The sequence below is a fragment of the Pleurodeles waltl genome, chromosome 7, assembly GCF_031143425.1.
Source record: "Pleurodeles waltl isolate 20211129_DDA chromosome 7, aPleWal1.hap1.20221129, whole genome shotgun sequence".
Lineage (NCBI taxonomy): Eukaryota > Metazoa > Chordata > Amphibia > Caudata > Salamandridae > Pleurodeles > Pleurodeles waltl.
Genome location: NC_090446.1, coordinates 1,390,006,794 through 1,390,028,164, shown reverse-complemented (window position 1 = coordinate 1,390,028,164; position 21,371 = coordinate 1,390,006,794). Strand labels below are relative to the sequence as shown.

The window sequence follows — 21,371 nt, the reverse complement described above, 5'->3', positions numbered from 1 at the left end:
AAAAAAGTCTCACGCTACTGCCTGATTTACAAGTGTTTCCTGTTAGTCAAGGCATCTATATTTTTTCATGACTAGATTGTAGTTACATATTCTATCTGGGCCTCCCAGCATACTCCCTGGAAACCTCCAATGTATCCAAATCCTTGCAGTCAAACTTTTCCGCAGTTTTTTGATAATGTGTTCATATCACCTTTGCCCAGTACACAGAACATTCGGTTTACGGCTTTCTGTCTTGTACTCTCGTCATTAGAAAGGATATGAAGAACTATGGGGGTCATTCTGACCCTGGCGGTAAAAACCGCCAGGGTCAGGGTCAACGACCGCGGGAGCACCGCCAACAGGCTGGCGGTGCTCCCATGGGCATTCTGACCGCGGCGGTACAGCCGCGGTCAGAAACGGAAAACCGGCGGTGTACCGCCGGTTTTCCGCTGCCCTGGGGAATCCTTCAGCTGCGCCGCCATGGGGATTCCGACCCCCATTACCGCCATCCTGTTCCTGGCGGTCGTGGCCACCAGGAACAGGATGGCGGTAAGGGGTGTCGTGGGGCCCCCGTAAGGGGTGTCGTGGGGCCCCCGTAACAGGGCCCCACCATGATTTTCAGTGTCTGCCATGCAGACACTGAAAATCGCGACGGGTGCAACTGCACCCGTCGCACCCCTTCCACTCCGCCGGCTCCATTCGGAGCCGGCATCCTCATGGAAGGGTGTTTCCTGCTGGGCTGGCGGGCGGCCTTCTGGCGGTCGCCCGCCAGCCCAGCGGGAAACCCAGAATACCCGCGGCGGTCTTTTGACCGCGCAGCGGTATTCTGGCGGTCCCAGCCAGGCCGGCGGCTTCCGCCGCCGGCCGGGGTCAGAATGACCCCCTATATGTCCATTTTCCTTGAGGAAAGTCGAGAAATGATCTCTGGTCTTCTAAATTCTCCTCAGGTTGGTTTCTTTTTAAGATCAAGTTGCGGTGCCATGGTGTTTCTTCGCAGAGGACGTCCCTGAGGTTTTGCTATACCACTGGTAAGATAACACTGATGAGTTGACAGAATTTTGAAGATTATTTAAACTGCAGGATGGTATCTCTGAGGCATGCAGAAGGAAATAGCCCTGTGATAGTACCAGCTGCGTGATTGGAGAGGGCGTCGGAGCGCGTGCCGAGAGATGAACCAATAAGGATGCCAGTGCAACAAGGAGGTGGTTCCTCACTCAAAGGCCAATGACAGGTGCTGCCTGGGTGGGCTTACCTGTCAGCCACGAGGGCGGGGCGGCCTCCCATAGTCCTGGAGTCAGTGAAAGCACACACGGCTCTAATGTGTGAGGAAGACAGTTACTCAGCAGGAAGTACCGAGCTGGAGCTGGCTTCGATGGCACGCAGCCTGAGACGGGGAGGCCACAAATCAGGTACTAAAGCCTGTGGGTTTGAGTGAGTGATGCAGGGAACGGCCACGTCACTAGTTAATGTTGCTACATAAATAAAGGTTGGAAGCACGAAGAACAAGTACGCCTGAGGTGTGAAAAAGCAATCCGTGACGAAAACGGTTCTCCCACTCCACAAGCATAGCCCACTGGAGTCATACCGCAGAGCTTTGTGGATTTCTAGTTCTGTAGCTTAAAGAATGGCTCAGTGAGCGGAATGCTTTCCCCAGACAAAAGCTGTTAGTCTAGACCTCGGACTTCAGACCCTGGAAAAGCAGACACAGCCTTCCATTCTTCTGCAGTGGATAAATTGAGTACCATGAACAGGTTAAAAATGACATCTTTCATTTACACCGCTTAGAAATGTGAGAAGCCCTGTATTCAATGTTGGATTTATAACGAAATCTAGTTTCTGATAGCTGCCAATGGTGCAGATCAAAAAAGATGTGCATTATCGAAGTTTTACAAACGCCCCAATATTGACTTCGCAGTGCATGAATGGTGTAACACAGATCACAGCTGCCATTACTAGGTCTCCGTGGATTTCTGAGTACTGTGGGGGCCTATCACTCTCTCAGGAGTAGAATATAAGTGCATGGTGCTAATCAACACATTACTAAAACACACGAATGCACTAGAACTGGAAACATGACAGGTGTCAAGGCGCTGCAGTCTAAATGTTTTGGAGGGTTAATGTGTCTTCTGCGGAGCTCTGCATGTTATCTGTGAGTCTGGTATTCATGTCCTGATAATACAGTACAGTGGAGCTAATGCTTTCTGCAGATTTTCGTACACAACATGCTGCTCACACATTCCTATCCTGTAGCTAACAAATTCCTATACTGGAAAGTGTTTAAAAACATCTTTATCATTATACTGAAATCCATCCTTGCAACACATCAGCGTCAAGACTTTCAGAATCATTTTGTATAAAGCCTCGTATTTTTTTAAATTGTTTAATCTGAATGTGTTATCGCAATGGTTTTGTAATACTATACTGTAAGTTTTTATAAACTGTATTTACACTAAACTGATTTCCTGTATGGCTTACTAATTAATTCTTCTCCGCCGATAACATGAGTGGTAATTCACACCTAATATTACAAGCAAAAAATAATTCTATTTTTATTGTGTGTCTTATAAATGGCCATTATTAACATTTTTATGTGCAAACGTGCATACATATTGGCAATTAATTTACATATAATGCGCTTTACATAATACCCTTGTTATTTATTTCTCAGTATTGAAAAAAGAAGCAACGTTGCTTGCAACGGGCAGTTGCATCCTCTGCCTACCCCTTGTTCCTTTGGTAAACATTTTCTTAAAGAAATCCTTTGTATTTTTAGCAAGCATGCAAACTTTGCCCCTTTTCATGGCAAAGTATTGCTCAGTCAACTTGTGGGCACCATGTACTTTTTGTCCACGGAGCTGTGATATCACCCAACCCCAAAGGCAAAGTGAGGGTTTCCACACGTGCTACGTTCACACACCGAGTGCAGGACTATCGCTTGACAGATTGGTTTCTTGGATGTGCGTCAAGTGATGCAGTTAAAGAGTGGGCAGCGACTCTGTGTTGTTTTCTGTCACTAACCATGGTATTGTTCTGCAGGTACCAGCCAATGTGCAATTCGCTGAGGCTGAATACAATAAAAGACCAAAAACTGTTTCTTCTGCCACATGCAAGGGTACTAAGTGAAAGAAAGCACATTATTTTGTTAAATATAACAAACATTTTTGAAGTCTTTCCAAACAGAGAGAGGGAGAGAGTGTGTGCGTTTTTGTCTGTGTGTGTAAAATTACTAGTGAAATCCGTCAGACACTGCACCATACCAATCCGTCAGACACTGCACCATACCCGGCTGAAAGCATCTTTACCCAAATATTTATCACAAAGTACATTTGAAAGGGAGATGTAGCACCCCAAACACCACCCATCCCCTAAGCCATGTCTGTGTATACGAAATGCACTCGGGCTATTCTGTGGGACACATGCTGTATGTTGGATAAACATGATTTAAAGGAAGGGGAGTTAAGCCACAGATCGGTATGTAGACAGAGAGGAAGGGGTCGGTCGTCATTGATTTTACCAAGAGCAGGATTACAGAAAATTTAGAACATTCAAAATAGGAGCAAGAGAGGAGAGAGTGATTCAAACGGTTAGGGATGCAATATGGGATTCTAAAGGTGAGATCTTATGGTTGACAGCACCAGGTGTACTGAACTTCCACCAACCGTCGAGAAGACTACGCTCTGCCTCCCTTTCACTTGCCCATACTCCCCGCATCTACGGAAGCAGAAGTGGAGGATGCTTCTTCTCTCACATCACAGCAAAAACCTGGAAAAGCCTCCCCATGCACCTCCGGACCATCACCTAACTTCCGGAATTCTGAATTGCCCTCAAGACCTGTCTGTTATGAATAAGCCTTTGACACATGCAAGCGCCTGGATACCCTATCGGGTGATTAGCTGTGCTTTAGAAATCCTGATTGAAACTACACTAAACAAGGATTAGAAATGTTACCTAGGGAGGCTATTAAAGGGAGACAAATAGCGATTGTGAAAGTAAAAATGCAAAAATAGAGAGGAACATTATATGGTGGTATACAATTATTTTTGCATGCCGTGTTGTGGGATGGTTTATTTGAGCAACACATTTAAAAGGGAAATATTAATGTTAATTAAAGATAAATGACCCATTTAAACTAGGTATGTGGAAATTGTGTGCTTTTTTTCGTGCAAATTTTCATGAAATTGCATGAACATTTTGCAAAATTTGTAGTGAAATGTGGTTTGCTGGTATCATGCCTCACTTTTTTATTCCCTGATCACCTGATGTAAAAAAAAAAATCTTGTAAACTACCGGCGGGAGACTATTTCGAACAGAAAATATCTTTTAGCCAGAAAATTCCTGTGCAAACCCGTCTCCAGCTGGTATTTCACAAAACGGTTCTATGTGCATTCGGGCTTAGAAAAGTTGCACAAAACCACACAATGCAAAATTTCAAGAATTTCTACAGTGAAAAATGTGAGTATTTTACCAGTTTCGCCAGTGTAATTCAAATGTAATCCAAACCTAATTTAAAATAGTTTGTGGCTAAATAGCTACAGCTGTGACTGTGATCCTATTGGAAGGAACTGAATGGTAAAAAGCTTAATGGTAGAGGAGGGCGGGGGACTATGAAGCAGTGAACGAAACAAAGTGGGGAGGGAGATAAAGGAAGCAAAGAAAGAAAAAGGATACCAGAACTAGTAAATCAAGGACTGAAGGAAAAAAAGAAAGAACTATTGGATGGAGGAAGTTATTCTAATACACAAGGAACGGAAATACGTTTTTAGACTACAATGAACTGGAGGAGGAGGAGGAAGGAAGAAAGGCGTTGAAAAAAGAAAAAAGGGGAAAGGAAGAACACGTAGGGCAAGGAGGACATGGAGAATGGTTTACAAAATGATACTAACGTTAAGTAAAAGAAGCAGGAAAGGAAACGATAAATCAAAGTTTAAACTGTGCTTGACGTAAAGGAAGAAAAAAAGGGAAGGGAGGAAACGAAAGAAGGAAGGAATAAAGGAAAAATAAGATAATGTGCAGTAAATAGAAGATGGAAAGCCTGCATTAACACCGCGTGTGTTGAGGGATGGAGAGCGGAGGAGGGTTCATATTACACCAACTCAGACTGTCATCTGTTGGATGGAGAGTGAGAGATTGCTTAATCCACCATATCACGTCCCAGCTGTCACCCAAACCTCCGTACTGTTTCCATCCATTTGCTTTTCGCTCTCTCGGTCCCTCTCTCCACCGCCACTTCTCAGCAGCCCTACATCTCCACCTGTTCTATGCCTCATGTCTACTTCTACTTGACAACCATTTCTCGCACGCCCCAGCTTCTTACCCATCCCTTCATTGCTACCCTTATTTTTCCGCGCTCTCACTCCTCGCCTCACCTCACCTGCTCCCCACCTTCACGGGACCCTCCATTGTTCATGTTGCAGTACTCACGAGCCATTCTCCTCTGTCCCGGAATAAAGCTTCCACCCCATTCGTTGGCAGAACTGGACCTTGCATCCCCATTCGCTAAAGCAGCTGTCGCTGCTAATTGCCATTGGCTGTAGAACAAAGACAACAGCTGCTGTTTGGCAGGATACTGTCCGTTTATTGACTTAACTCACGCTGAACAATTTCCTATTCTGATTGGATAGCTGAGCATAGAGTCGTATTGAATAGCGCGTCGACTGTTCTGCATTCTGATTGGATCAAAAGATCGTACATATTATGCTTTTAGCGAATGAGAGTATCGAGCAGCCACACCAATGACAAATGGGGATTTTCGGATCAATTTAATCATAAACGAGCAGTATTATATATTAAAATAATCAGGGGAGTAACTATACCTTAATTTCGGAGAGGGCTAACACATCAAGCAGTAGGACGGGGATAACACACCAAGGGATGGGGAGGAGCCACACACATTGGCAATCTGATAAAGAGTGAGAATGCCCCCGTTCATCCATGGCCGGGTCATTCTTGTATGTACCTAAGGTGACCACCCGTCTGTATATTTCAGGACTGTCCATAATTTCGCCCTGCCGTCCGTGATGAAAGCCTTAACGGACGGCATTTGTCCGTAATTTTAGCCTTTCACCTAAAGGGCAATGGAGGCAGGGCGAAATTACGGTCAGTTTCCCCAGCTGGACTTAAAGCAGGGGGTCTCCTGTGCTCTGAGGGAGGGAGGGGCAGACAGATCAGAATCAGACCTTCTTGCCAGGCTGGCTCCTTCCCTAAAGACATGCAAATGTGTCAACTGATAAATCTGCAAATACAAAGGGGCTTGAAAACCTGCATTGACTTTACTAAAAGGAGTCACTTGAAGTTTTCTGGTGGCAAAGATATTTCTTTTAGAGATGTATTGTACTGGTGTTCCAAGGTGAGCTGTGGAGTGTGTGGTTTTAATGGAGTGTTATAACATTTTTTAGTACTAGGTATATTATTCAAATCTGTATTTGAGAAGCACTTTTTTTTTATTTAACCAAAATGTATTTGCGCATTTTGTAGCAGCCTTTATTATGATGTAATTGTATTTTTCACAGTTCTTTCAGGTACCTCATAGTACTAACAAACATTGGCAAAGCCAATAGGTCTCATCTACGAAAGAGTTATTGGCGTTGCTAATGTGTTTTAGCCATGTTATACACCAGAGTAGCTGCTGTTCAGCATGCCTTAAATTAGTGGCATAGTTGTGTGGAGTGGAGTAGAGTGGCATAGGAGAAGTGGCATAGAGCCCAATGGTGCAAAGTACAGTGCATTGGGGTACAGTGCAGTTGTTTAGAGTGCGTTAGCGTAGAGTGCAGTGGTTTAGAGTGCAGTGGCATGGAGTGGCGTGGGACAGAGTAGAGTGGCATAGAGTGCAGTGGAGTAGAGTGGCATACAATGGAGTAGCAGAGAGAGCAGTAGTGTAGAGTGGTGCAGTGGCATAGATTGCAGAGTAGACTCACGTTGCAGGGAGTGCAGTGGCGTAGTATAGAGTGGTGCAGAGTAGAGCAAAGTGCTGTAGAGTGGAGTGATGCAGAGTAGAGTGGCATAGAGTGCAGTGGCATAGAATGCAGTGGTACATAGTACATTGGTGTATAGTACAGTGGTGGAGAGTGCAACGCTGCAGAGTAGAGTGTCAGTGCAGTGATGTAGAGTGGAGTAGAGTGGCACAGAGAGCAGTGACGTAGAGTACAGTGGTACAGAGTAGAGGGCAGTGGCGTTCAGTGCAGTTGTTTAGAGTGCATTGGCGCAGGGTGCAGTGGCATAGAGTGGCATGGGGTAGAGTTACAGAGAGTGCAGTGGAGTAGTGTGGCATACAATAGAGTAGCAGAGAGTGCAGTAATGCAGAGTGGAGCAGTGTCATAGAGTGCAGAGTAGACTCATGTGGCATAGAGTGCAGTGGTGTAGAGTGGTGCAGAGTGGAGTATTGTAGAATGGTGTAGAGTAGAGTATAGTGCCTAGAGTGCAGTGGCATAGAGTAGAGTGGTGTAGAGTGCAGAGTTGCAGAGCAGAGTGTCAGTGCAGTGTTGTGGAGTGGTACAGAGAACAGTGGCATAGAGTACAGTGGTGCAGAGTAAAGGGCAGTGGCATACAGTGCAGTTGTTTCGAGTGCACCGGTGTAGAGTGCAGTTGCATAGAGTGGCATTGGGCAGAGTAGAGTGGCATAAAATGCAGTGGAATAGAGTATATTGGTGCAGAGTGCAGTAGTACAGAGCAGAGCGGTGTAGAGCATAGTGGCGACCAGTGCAGTGTTGCAGAGTGTCAGCTTGCAGTGGTGTAGAGTGCATTGAACTAGAGTGCAGTGGTCAGAGTGGTATAGAGTACAGTGGCGTAGAATAGATTGTTTCAGAGTAGAGTGCAGTGGCATAGAGTAGAGAGATGCAGGGTAGAGTGCAGTGGCATAGAATGCGGTGGCACAGAGTGCAGTGGCATAACGTAGATTATTTCACAGTAGAGTGAGGTGGCTTAGAGTGGAGAGGTGCAGGGTAGAGTGGAGTTGCATAAAGTGGCATAGAGTGTGATGGCATAGAGTAAAGTAGTGTAGAGTGCCGTGGCATAGAGTGCAGAGGTGCAGAGTAGATTATAGTGATGTACAGTGTATTGATGTAGAGTGCAGGGGCATAGAGTTGAGTGTTACAGAGTAAAGTGCATTAGCATAGAGTGTATTAGCTTAGAGTGCAGTGGCGTACAGTGCAGTGTTGCAGAGTGGCAGAGAGTGGAGTTGTGCGGATTAGATTGATGTTGCCTAGACTGGAGTGGTATGGCGTGCAGACGAGCAGAGCGCAGTGGTGTAGAGCGGTGTAAAGTGCAGTGGCACAAAGTAGAGTGGTACAGAGTAGTGTAGAGAGGCATAGTGTGAAGTAGCATTGAGTGCAGTGGCATAATGTGGAGTGGTTCCGAATGGAGAAGAGTGCAGTGGCATGGAGTGGAGTAAAGTAGAGTGATACAGAGTAGGGTGCAGTGGCGTGTAGTGGTGCAGAGCAGAGTGGAGTGCAGTATGGATGGTATGCTAACACACTGTCATTACAGACAACACATTTTTGATTGAAATGACCATTACATCTGCACAGATATACAGTTTTTCAAATCAAACTCTACTGTGCACAGACGATGATGTGTGGAAATTGCATCACCTAATGCAATGATTTGTTTTAATCATGTAAAGGTATTTGTTTCCAGCACAGTTCAGAATTAACAAAAATGTGCTTGATTTGTACTTCTAATTCTGATATATTCTGAAGTTTATTTAAATGTTGTCATGTGATAGAAAAAACTGTTTCCTAACCCCAGTATCCAGCAAGATTGTTGCATAAATCCTGTCACTTTGAAGTCAGAGAAAGGAAAGTAAACACTAAGGGGGTTCTTCTAACTTTGGAGGAGGTGTTAATCCGTCCCAAAAGTGACGGAAAAGTGACGGATTTACCACCAGCCGTATTACGAGTCCATTATATCCTATGGAACTCGTAATACGGCTGGTGGTATATCCGTCACTTTACCGTCACTTTTGGGACGGATTAACACTCCTCCAAAGTTAGAATAACCCCCTAAGTTCCCACCGAAGACAGAGCCTGACATTTGACTTTGTTCTCTGAATGCACAGCAAATAGTATAAGATAAGAACAAGATTTACAGGCCTGTTTACAGAAAGGGAGCACTTGGCAGGATACTGTAAATAAGGTTTTGGCAAGGGAAGGGACGAATTCAAGCTGCATAGCCTAAAACAAATAAAGCCAGCAAATTGAAAGCAACAAATTGTGAGTTACAAACCAGAAGGCCAATGGCAAGCAACGGGCAGAATGCATTCACAAGGAAGCACTATGAATTTACTTAAAGCGACAGCTGTGGGATACTTTGTGTGGAAAGTCCAGTATTTTAGTCCATATCTTGCAGAGGTTTGGCCACATCAATCACCCAGGTAGTATGACGAGAAGACCTGGAGTGGTTTCCATGTTGCAGGATAGGTCTGTACACCCATTCTATCAGTTTGCCACCATTTCCTATGGCACAGAGCTTCTGGCACACCTCTTGTAGGGTTAGTGCAAGGTGGCAGACATGAAATAGGGCATTTAATGATTATTTAAGGTGGTTGTAAGTAAGGAGTTGACCGGGGTGAAGATGGTAGTCTGCCACAAGGGTTTGGAAATTTAGTAGCTCACTGTTCAGAAACAAAGTCCCCAATTTTAAGACACCTGCAACATGCCACTGATGGAGTTGCTCTGAGGATAGCCATCCTGTGCGAGTGGGAAGGCTTAGCAAAGGTAGTGCAGGAGCATAGGGTTTCTTTGTGTCAGTGAGTTTACAGGTTCTGGCAAGGCAAGAGAAAGCCGAGCATGATAACCCCAGTTGGTGATCCGTAGAATGGTCAGTAGGAAACAATGAGCAGTGCATTAAGCCTTTCTTAAAAGTCTTTACTGGTAAACCCCATCTCATGCAGGGAGGTGGGCAGAAAGCCAGCGAGCCACCCATTGGACCTGTGCAGCTGAATAATAGCATTTCAAGTCCAGAATACCTAATCCACCCGCAGTCACAGTTAGCTTTAGAGTGGAAAGAGCTCCAGATGGCGCCGCAGTGACCAAATCAGATGTGTGGCCTGTCTGAAGAAGGAATGAAGGACGAGCAGCGGAAGGTTTGCAAAATAATACTATCATTGGGGTAGCACCCCATCTTTACTAGTGCCACGTGGCCTTTACAGAAAGCAGAAGAGAAGACCAAAAAGCAAACTGGGTTTGGAAGGACCGTTCGCTCTGCTGAGATTTTCATCCTGGAAATCAGTGTAAGAATGGTAGATATTAATCACTAGGTATCAAAAGGTAACTGGTTCCCAGTTAAATCTGAGATCTAATTGTATATAAAGGTGAAAACAGTGCCATATGTTAAAGAAACACTAATTACTTTTTAAAATTTGTAAATTTTGTTTGTGCAATTTACATCCCAAATATTTTGAAGATTCCATGTGTACTTGACACTTAGGGATAACCCAGATCTCTAGTTTGGCTTTTGCTCAATTTCAAAACCATATAAAGACATGGACAAAGCGGTCAATTGCCTTGCACAACCTTGCAAGGCGTCTGACTCCTGCTCACCCTTCAGAAGCACTAACATCAGACCATTGCACCAGAAGAGTTTGCCAAGGTGGATGGGTGTGGCTTGTTCAACCACTTGACAGTGCCCCTTCTGTTTCGCTCCTGTGTGCAGAGACAACTCCTCAGGTACCCAATACCTTCGAATAGTCTTGGTGGACCCATCTGGTCTGATTTTAAGAATTGTCCCACCTTGTTCTTCTCTTCTTTATTCATCCAGTTTTTAGCAAAAACCCTTTGAATTACTTGCCGTGGATCTCCCATTTGCTCTCGATTTCATCCTCCTCTTTTATTATCTTTGATTGGTAGTCCGGGCTCCCATTTCTGAGGTAAATGTAGAGTCCCAGACATACACTCTAGTGCAGTGAGACCACAGACAAGTTATGGGTACCTCACATCCTGACATTAGGTGTGAGACTGTCGCCCACACCATCTGCCCTGCCCCTTTAAAAAAAAATTAGGTTGAAAGTCCATGGGTGGTTGGGGTAAGCCAGATGTTTTTGTTCAATTTGTTTAAACTAGCATAAGGTTAATTACCTTAATGTTTCCCAAACTGTTTGCCAGGGGTTTTAAAATGTTCAGAAACATAATCAAAAGTTTGCTGTTACTTTCTCTTCAGGAAAGATTGGGTAGGTTTGGGTAGGAGTGATGACCTTGCCGCAGTACTGAAGGGCATTAATTTACTACTGAACAAGGACGTAATGTGACACCTGAATGTAGCATACCAGGAGGCAATCACAAAAAGACCACAGTGAATAAATAGTGCTATGTTAAAAAAGAGTAAATAAATGCACTGACAACATAGTGAGGCATGGCCTCTCTTGTGTTTGTCTGTAAAACTGATGTTTGTTCTTGAATTTTTGTCCTGAATTTTGACCCTTTGTCCTGAATTTTTGTCCTGAATTTTTGTCCTGAATTTTAACCCTTTGTCCTGAATTTTTTACAGTCCTGTCCAGAATTTGCCTCAATGCCAGGTGGTCACCCTATATGTACCCACTTACTAATCTGCAATAAAAACAGACACAAACCCAGCAAGCAAAGGCAGAATAAATTAAAAGAATGTAAGTAAGGTAAGCGGCCCTGGAGGACTGTCTGTGGAGCTGCCATACACCAAACTATTTGTCAATTACAGTCATCTGGAGATTCTGTGTATTCAAAAAAACCTGTCTACAGCCTTTAACCTAGTGTAATAAGAATCTACCTTTAAAGGTCTATTGGCTTTAACATATGATTCTCACAATAAGTCAGACCTATTGCATCTCTTGTAATATGTTTAATAAACAAACTGAACCTATGGTATTGGGCATTACATTTTCTCAGTGAACCAATCAGGCCTATAACCTTTATCAGGGGCCTTCTCACAAGGCAACCATCAGGCAAAAAAGTCAGCAAAATCACCAATCCCTATAAAATTAATGTTGGCAAAACACGTCTTAGGGAGGGCTAACAAGGGCTATCCCAGTGCGAATCTTCTACTCCAGCAGATAATTCATGGGGGGGAAACCAATATCAAAACCCCTGCATACTAAGATCTTTTAAGAGATTCCTTGTAACAGAGCTCCGTTCTACAGCCTTCAACACAGTACAAAAACAGTTCACCCCAAAGGCCTATTTGCTTTGATAAAAACACCACAATAGGTAAGCCAGGTCTTCTTCTTTTGAAATAAATGTAACCTATGCTTTTTCAGTAAGTCAGACATGCTTTCTTTATTGTAATATACTTAATAAACAGATCAGACCAGATCATTTCTCAGTGCAGCAGTTAAGCCTATATGTAGCCTTCATCACTGGCTTTCTTTGGCATTTTACTAGGACATACCCCATTTTTCCTATTTTTTGTGCTTTCAACCTCCTTCCAGTGGTATGAAACCAATGGTGGATCCCGGAAAGGTATACATATCTGAAAAGTAGACAAAATGCTGAATTCAGCAAGGTGTCACTTGTGTAGATCCTTCAAGGTTTTCCTTTTTTTTAAAAAACAAATTTGATTGATTTCACAATATAAGCACGTAGGTACATTGAGTAAAGGATTCACAGTATGCATGTATTATAAATCCAGAATCTTAACTATGATGGATATCACATAACAAAAACTCTCTTCAAGTTGTGGTACCTTAATAGAAAGTAACCCGGTGTACCTCCCTCCTTGGTCCTTAACACTTATCTGATGGAGTGTAGGTTCTTTTGCCTAAGTGTACAGTGAATGGTAGTATGGCCTCTCCCTTGGCAATATATTGTGGTGAATTTAACATGTAGCTTACGTAACTCTTAACTCCCCCCCAGAACCCTGCCACCCGCCAACCCACTCCTTATGTTGAGAGTCCCCACTGTTCTACGATCTATGCTACCCCTGATTGTCGTGTAATGAATACCAGTTAAATGATTCTGGTTTGCCCTAGTTCCTGTGCCAGTTGTCTGGCGAGTGTACATGGGAGCTGTCTAGGCCTCCGGGAGGGGGAGGCGTCCGGCTCTGTTTCTTCCGTGCGGGTGTGCAAAGGCTCAGCCTGCAATGTGACCAGTAGTTGTTCCCAGGCCTCCTTTAGCTCAGGAGAGCCTTTTCCCTTCCCAAGTTCCATGTGGAGAACTAATCTCAAGCATTCTGCCCATTTTCTCAGTTCCCTCCTCCAACTTAAAGGGTGGGGATCGATTGGGCTTTTCCAATTCTTTGTCAACTCTCTTTTAGCTAGTATAAATGCGAGGTCCTGAAACCTGCTAGTTGGTCTATTCTTGGTGATATGAGGAAACCAATGTAGCAAGCAATGGGCAGGTGTACATGCTACATCGCGCTCTATGATGTCCGCAACGTCCCTCACCACTGTGTTCCAGTAGTTCCGCAGATGGGGGCAGGACCACATCATATGCATGAAGTCTGCCGCCTCAGCCACGCAATGAGGGCATATCACTTCTAGTACCCGGAGATGATCTCGTAGTCTTTGTGGGGTAAGGTAGGCTCTGTGTAAGACATAGAATTGTATGAGTTAAAACCTAGCATTTCTGGATATTCTTGGCACCCTTTCCAGAATTTGGGCCCAATCACCTTCCGATATCGGGGTCCCCAAGTCCGCCTCCCATTTATGTTGCAGGTCCTAATGGGTCCTCTGTACTACTGCGCAGATCGCCCTGTATAAGCCTGGGACAGCTTTCCGCAACCCGCCGGACGTTAATAGATAGGAACTGAGATGGTGAGGCACAGGTTCCTCGCCGCCAGCCCCCCAGTGCTCCCGAATGACACAAGTGACCGCCAAGTGCATCAGGAAATGACCCAGCGGGAGGTCATGGTCATGCCGGAAGTCCTCGAAAGGCAGGAGGATACCCCCCGGTATAAACCCCCCACCTGGAAGGCTCCTACCACCTCCCAGGATAACAGACCCCTCCAATCTCCAGCCCGGGGCAACCACCTAAGCCAAGCCTTTGGGTTCTCGGGTGCATATGGCTTGGCCAAGCCCGCTCTCCGAAGGCAGCGCCTCTAGCACCGACAGAAGACGCCAGCCTCAGGGGCAAGCTCGGGACCAACGGCCCCTCCACCATAGAACATTCTCGCCAGTACCAATCCGGGGGGGTGCAATATCCGCATTTTCCTCCTTGGCACCTCGCTCTGCCACCCACCGGGCCAGCCATTGCAGCTGGGCGCCAGATAGTAGGCCTCGAAGTGCGGGACCGCCAGTCCTCCCTCTGCCCGAGGTTGTTTTAATTTGGTTAGTGCCACCCTACGTCTCCATCTACCCCAGACAAACGCTGTAAACATGGAATCTAGTTCTCTGAACATCGCCATAGGGATCCAAATCAGCAAGGTTGCGAAATATTACAATAGCCTTGGCAGTGACAGAATTCATGTTGAAGGGGAATATGTCAGACAATCAAAATTATAATGTGATGGAATCCCTGCATACTTCAAAGTTACTTTCTACAGAGACCTTTGCCGTTCAGAAATAAATATTCAAGGACACTGCTTCATGGAGAAACATTGTCCTGAACAGGTTCCATTTAGTACATTTTTCTAGATTCACAAATGACCAGGGGCCCTGCAGATTAATTGGGAGAGATGAGCCAGAGCCGAGCCAGGGGGCTGAATTAGCCCGAAGAGCTATAGTGTAATTGCCTGTGCTTCAGGCTTAATGACTTTTCAGAAGTGAACCTGACCAGTGAGTGGCTTTTCTCAAAACTGATGGGCCTTTGAGAACCCCAGGCATGACTCTGACATGCCTTTGGAATTGTCTCTGACACTGTTACCTTATAAAAACCTCACTCATGAAACCTCATTTGTTTGAAATCACTGAGGGCTGACTTTATGACAGCTGTTCTATTTGAGGAAAACTATATTACTAACACAAACTCACGAAACATCATAGCTCTTTGGATTGATTCAGGAATGTGCTTTGGGATATGCTGGCCATGTGTTGAAATCCTTCTTGGTCTGCCCCGGCTTCTAATACTGTCAAGATGATTTAACAATTACCTATAGGGATGAAAGTTCAGTGCTCCCTATAAGCTTTACTAATCTCTGGCATTTTGCCTTTTTACTTTTTGTTCATGGTATATGCATATTTACCCATGGTTTTTCTATTTTAAGGTGCTACCAGGACATAGATAGGCTGTACCTGTAGAACAACACCTAGACTGCGCGGCTTTTAACTTACCAGGTTAGCCTGATTGATGACAGTAGTGATTTAATAGAGGTATATCCCTTTCTTGTACTACAAGGAGGTGATCTACTGTACCCAAATATGGAACTGCAGTGTGGTTATTCTAGTATTTGGTTCTTTGCCTTTGAGAGTTACTAGTCTGACTGTTGTTCTATGCAAAGAGTGGTATTGTGAAGTGTGACTTAACACTGTTTGCAGCAAGAAAAAAGGCCAAGCGGCAGGTAATGTTAGTCGCACCTCTCATCTTATTTCTCCTTTATTCCCCCAAATCTGCCCATAAATGGTGCATACTCTATTAGTAACATGTAATGTTTTTTAATGATAATTGTGGACATATAGTTCTCATATGTTGTATTGCATTGCAGCCCTGAAGAAGTCCACTGCGTGGACGAAACATGTTGGTTGTGACATCTGGATAATGGAAATAAAATAATATATTAGAAAAATATAAATAAAGGAAGAAAATTGGAAAAATCAAAGGACTTAAGTGGACTTTTATGTTTGTTTGATGTATATCCAAATGTAGGTGCACCACTGTATATACTGATGACTGGACTATAGCATTTGAAGACTGGGACAGTGCTGCTATTGGTCGGGTTGTCATGCTTTACACGCTGTGCAATATTGGTTTGACCATGGTGCTTTGGATATTGGAGAAGCAGTGGTCCGACTGTGATGCTTTACCATCACATGCAATGTAGGTAATTGCCTTATTATAGTGCCTTAGATACTGAGCAATTGCTGGACTGGCTCTGGTGCTTTACATACTACTTAAGTACTGGCTAGGTCATGGTGATTTACCTACTGAGCACTTTGTGGACACGGCCTCGCTGTGGTGCTTTATGCTTTGGCCTAATACTGGCCTGGTTGGGGCGATTTCCATACTTGGATATACTGGCCTGGCTGTGGTGCTGTACATTTTGGTCCATTTAAGAAATTGGTCTGATTATGGTGATGCTTAATGTACTGGGCCATTGTGACACAATATGTCAGGCATGGGTATGCTGCTTCAAACACTTTGGAATAATGAAACCTTCCTTGGCTATGATGTTTTATACATGGGTGTAACAGGCAAACTGGCATTACAGTGTGGACACTGCCAACTTGGCACTAAGAGCAACATGTTCAGATTGATTAAGAGCATCAATCGACAGTTACTGAATGACTTAAACTACCCTCAGCAACAGCCGTGTGGGCCTGGCATAAAGATCTCCCCAGCACAGTAAGCCACAATGGTCTATTTGAATATTAATGATTTTGCTTGGTTGGTTGCATATTGGCTAGAATAAATTTTACTTGTCTAGCACTTTTGTATTGTGATTACGTTCTTGAATAGTTGAGGAACATGGTGTTGTTTTTCTTGCCATAGGATATTTGAAGGCTTTTTTTTCAAAAATAAGAATTGCTTTTCTTCCTGCAGCACAGATGTATGCCTGATTATGCATTCAGTGTTTTTTAATGGGTATACAGTTTTTTATATACACATCATTTTCTGCAAGGATGAAATATGTCTGCAGGGTTTTGTGGAAACTCTGAAAATACTGAAATATTCCATTATGAGCCCATCCGAGCTATCTGTAACATCCAGTCTCGTGGATGTGCTACAAAATGCACCAAGCTATCATAATGTTTTTTTCCAAAATCTTCTTGAGAAAAGACACTTTGTCCCCATTCCTTGCTTGGAGAATATCAGACTTTGTCACTATGCTTACTTGGTAAAAATTGGGGCTGGTATAAAATAATAATTCCATAGCTGTTTTGAGTTTTCAGTTCAGCACTACTAGATCATATTGAGGGACTGAGTGTACTGAGTGGCATTAAAAATATTAGCCTCTAAAATGAACTTCAAAACATTCACAAAGACTTCTATTCACTCATGAGAAGTCAGTCTGTCATATGTACTCTATAGATAAAAAATATTGTTATTATATATGTAATCATGTTATTGTTAAGTAATCCGCACATGAGGTTTTTGTATAGGGCATATCATGTACTGAATTACTTCAAGGTGTCCTCAAGTTTGGCGATGAAGAAAAATGAGGTAAAGTGAAGTAAAGCAACTTACCTAAGATCACAGCTCAGGCAGAGAAGCTGGGATTTGCACTCCAGTTTTCTTTTCAGATTGTGCTATTCAGCCACTCAATGAATATGTCCTTTTCTCTACATTTTATCACGAAAGACAAAGCTTGGGTTTTTTCAGAAATAAATTAGTAAGTGTTTAGAAACTCACATTAATATAACAGGAGTAAGAAGTAATTCCTAAGAACAAAGTTAGTTCTTAGGGAAACCAGGCTGTTTAATGTTAAAATCACAGCAATTTAATAGACTGATCTGAGAAGTGATTTGGCACCTCACTGCTGTACATTAGGAAAGCAATGAGGTATCAAGAGATACCACTCAGCCTGCTTTCTTGTAACAAGCTTCTGCAGAAGAAGTTTGTTTCACAGATGCATACAGACCACACATGTTTTGTATTTATTCAAATTATCAAAACAAATTAAAGCAGGTAAGCCATATACTATGTGGGTATACAGGCTATGGGGAAATAAAGCAAAATGACTGGAGAGTGTAAGCATAGTTTGTCAATTCAGCATTTTCAAGAAGCAAGAGCTTTTTAGGTTTCGCTAGCACAGCGCTTGCTCTGTGCTTACAAAATCTCTTGTTTTGAAAAATAATCTTAAAAGGGGCTTAGATCCCACCTGTTACTTACCTTTATTTACCATTCATTGGAATCAATGTTGCTCTAATTTGCATGCTTCCGATTGGTCAGCATGTTGTCTGCTTTCACTTTGGACATTTTCCTGTAACCACTTTGCCTGTTCTTGCTGTGGAGCATGGCCAAAGTGTAGCTTCTCGTCACTGGCCAGTGGCTAGTGGTCAGTGTCCTTCCACTGGCTATGCTCTTCGAAGGGACTTTAAAAAAAAAGTTATTTAACACTCCATACCAGTGCATCTGCAGGCAGTCTCCTCTCCTCCGAGGTGGTCTTCCATATTATTGCTAGCACCATCCCCCATTCCCTCCTCCCATTCAACAACCTCATGTTGCTTAGCCCTCCATTGTTGCAACTCCCCGCAGGACGAGGTGACTATCCTCCTGTGCCGCATTAACCACTAATTTCACACACCCCTACTTTATTGCATTTAGTAAAACTGGCAAACTGCTTGTCAGAATCTATAAGTAATTAACTTTTTTTTATACTTTACAATTTTACAATCTTAGTTATTTTCCAAGCTCAGGGTTTTCGTTTTCTTTAAACTCACCTGATACCCTCCAGTCTCATATCACTAAATATATTTTTAGCAAAACCAAACCTGACATGAAGTCAAAGATCAGCATTCATTTGATCACTTCAAAAATAAACACTGAGTTAATTGGATAAGCAGACTTGTGCAATCACTAGGTGGGGAGTGACAGCAGGAGATTCTTGAAATTACAGAGCGCATGCTCACGTTTTATTAATCAAGGCATAACACCTACCAGAATTACCCTTGGATGCAAACATCTGGGTTTTGCTGTAAACACTACAAATACCATGTAATCATCTTGTGGCATACTTGCCTCTGCAGACCTGGGTGTGGGCCTATCTATCTTAGGGAACCTGCATGTTTTCAACAAGGCATAAGCGTCTGCATATATTAGTTGAGCCAGCATGAGGATTCAATTAGTTAAAAGCGTCCTTTGTACCTATATTAATTAAGAGCACAAACACCTTTAAATGTCCTATGTTAATGTATTGACACTAGGTATATGAAGAAGTTAAGCATATGCTTCACTGTTGTCAGTTTATAGCACCCTCTTCGATTGAGCGAGCAGTTCAGCAATTTGCATCCTAAAAGTAATTGATTTCTAAGTGATATGTAAACAGATTTTGACAAGCCAATAGATTTAGCATGAGCAAAACCTATTGGCTTTGCCAATGCTTATTTTAGATGCTGCAGATTTGGGATGCCTTGATCTATGTTGATGTGATTTAGAAGTCAAGTGTAGACTTCTTTTTCAATGATCTTGCCTATGATGGTTAGGTCAGTGTGGGCCATTAGTCGATGAGGCCACCTGAGTTTATTATAAGCTTGTTCAGGAATTGGGAGGATCTGGCCTGTGTTCTTGGAAAATGCCTTGAGTGAGGTAGGCGTTGACAGGGGTAAGTATTGCTGAGAGAGCTTTTATGAAGGATGAATGTAATACATCACCTCTGTACATATGAGGGAGTTGAGTATGTCCGCGAAATCTGTGAGAAACAGCTTTGAAGGATGACCACTGTGATATTCTATGGGAAGGGGTGTTTGGTAGAGGAGAAGCGGGTTTGGTGTTATCCATGTGCTGTTGGAGCTTCTATATTTTTTCACTAAAGAAGAGGTTGATGGCAATGGACTTGTTTGTTGACTATGGGATAGGTGGGACAGGTAGGGGGGTGATACTGTGCCTGATAGTCTTGAAAAGTTTGCTCCTACTGTTGGTGGCTTAATTGATTGTATTGGTATAGGACTTTGCTTTGCCTGATGTGATAAGCTGTATACATGTTGCACGGAAAGACTCTAGTATCATGAGATTATTGTGATTTATTTTTCTTCCATTTTCATTCCTGTCTTTGGGTAGAGCATTTATCGTCAATGTGGTCTTTAGAGTACAAGAGTGCTGAAGGTTTTGACCTGCACTCAGGTGTTTTCATTGAAGTGTGGTTGTTCACATAGTTTTCTGAAAGAGATTTGAAGTCATTTAGAAGACTTATGGCATCAGACATGGAGTTTGCAGGGCAAGAGGTCAATTGCATTAGGTTTTCAATGGAGAAATGTTTGAAGAATTTGAAGGTTTGGTGTTCACTTTGGGGTTGGCCAATATTGGTAGGGTTCAGAGTAGGGTGATGGGGATAGCAAGGTAGTTGGTCCAGTCCAGAGGTATTGATGGTTTTATTGGATTGTTGGTGTTGTTGAAAAGACGAGGTTGAGAATGTGGCCTTTGGAATATGTTGCTTAGTGATGTGCTGCAGTATGTCGAGTGTGTCAAGTGAGGTTGAGGAGGATGTTATTGTTTTCAGCTTGTGTTGTCTGGGAGTTCATCCTAGAGGGAGAATTAATCAGTGACCCATTCCCCGTAGTGTATGCTGTCATGGGCAGAAGCAGAATGTATATGACACTCAAACTGACTGACCAGAACTCACATGCTTTTCATAATAATTCACTCAAGCCGATTACTTTTGTTTTAATGTTCCATAATGAACAGATTACACCCCATAGTATGTGATGTAGCTTTTCCCAACGAACCAGTCAAGCCTATGGCCTTCCTGATTGGTTTGCCCTGTAAACACCTAATTTCTACTGAATTTAGCATAAGCTTTCCCACAAGGCATCCATCAATCAATCATAAAATTGCAAATACATACAAAATTACTGTTGGCAAAACAATATACAACATCTTTTAAAAAGTCTTAACAAAGTTTATTGTGTTAATCCTCCACCCCCATTATTTGTCATAGGGGGTACCCAACTCCTAAAACCTTTTCTACTATTGGAATGTGTGAAGTCCCATGTAACAAAACACTACAAATGCCTATTCGCTTTAACAGATGTTTTGGTTGTGTAATTTTACCACACATGCCTTTATCACACATAAAATTCAACACTCTGACCTTTACAACGCATTGCATTAAAAGCATAGGCCTTTTACACGTGGTATTCTTTCTCTCTCTCTCGCTCTCTCTCTCTGGCTCTATATATATATGATGCAGGAATGATATCCATTTGTGCACAAAAGTAAATAAGGTACTGAAAATAACCTGAATGTGCCGCATCATCTGTGGTCAACTCTGCAGGGCGGCCTCAGCATCATAAGTGGGGTATCCTGTTATAGCCTTTGTCAAGTTAATGTAAACTCCAGCCTCCCGCGTAAAAAGACGCAGGTGGTTCATAAATAGTGAAAACATACTATGAATACAAAAAGCAGGGTGCATGAATCAAAAAAGCATCCACAAAAACAATGTAGCAGAGGTTCAGCTGCTCATCACAGTGATACAGTGCCCCCTCCGTGTCCAAGTGATCAACAAAATACTGGCTCAAGAGAGCCAGTATTGTCCTCCTCTGGGGGTGAACGGAGGAAGACACTTTTTCCAATGTCCAAGCACTCCTTCGGTCTTGTTGTTCGGGTTTTTCGAGGTTCTGGAATTGAGAGTCAGATCTGTGACCAGTTTGGACGGGTCAATATGATTTTGGAGTTCTCTGA

The 21,371-nt window shown here is 43.2% G+C and overlaps 1 protein-coding gene across 2 annotated transcripts in view; it reads right to left on the bottom strand.

The window, feature by feature from the left end:
* LOC138246393 (ATP-sensitive inward rectifier potassium channel 11-like) overlaps positions 1–5,590 on the bottom strand; it is a 30,157-nt gene extending 24,567 nt beyond the window's left edge. The window contains exon 1 of one of the 2 annotated variants that reach the window (XM_069200970.1): positions 5,351–5,590. The gene's annotated coding sequence lies outside the window, so the exon portion shown is untranslated. Of the gene's footprint in view, positions 1–5,345 lie in introns of both variants that reach the window. The other variant, XM_069200971.1, reaches the window with a different exon arrangement.
* Positions 5,591–21,371: the final 15,781 nt, after the last annotated feature.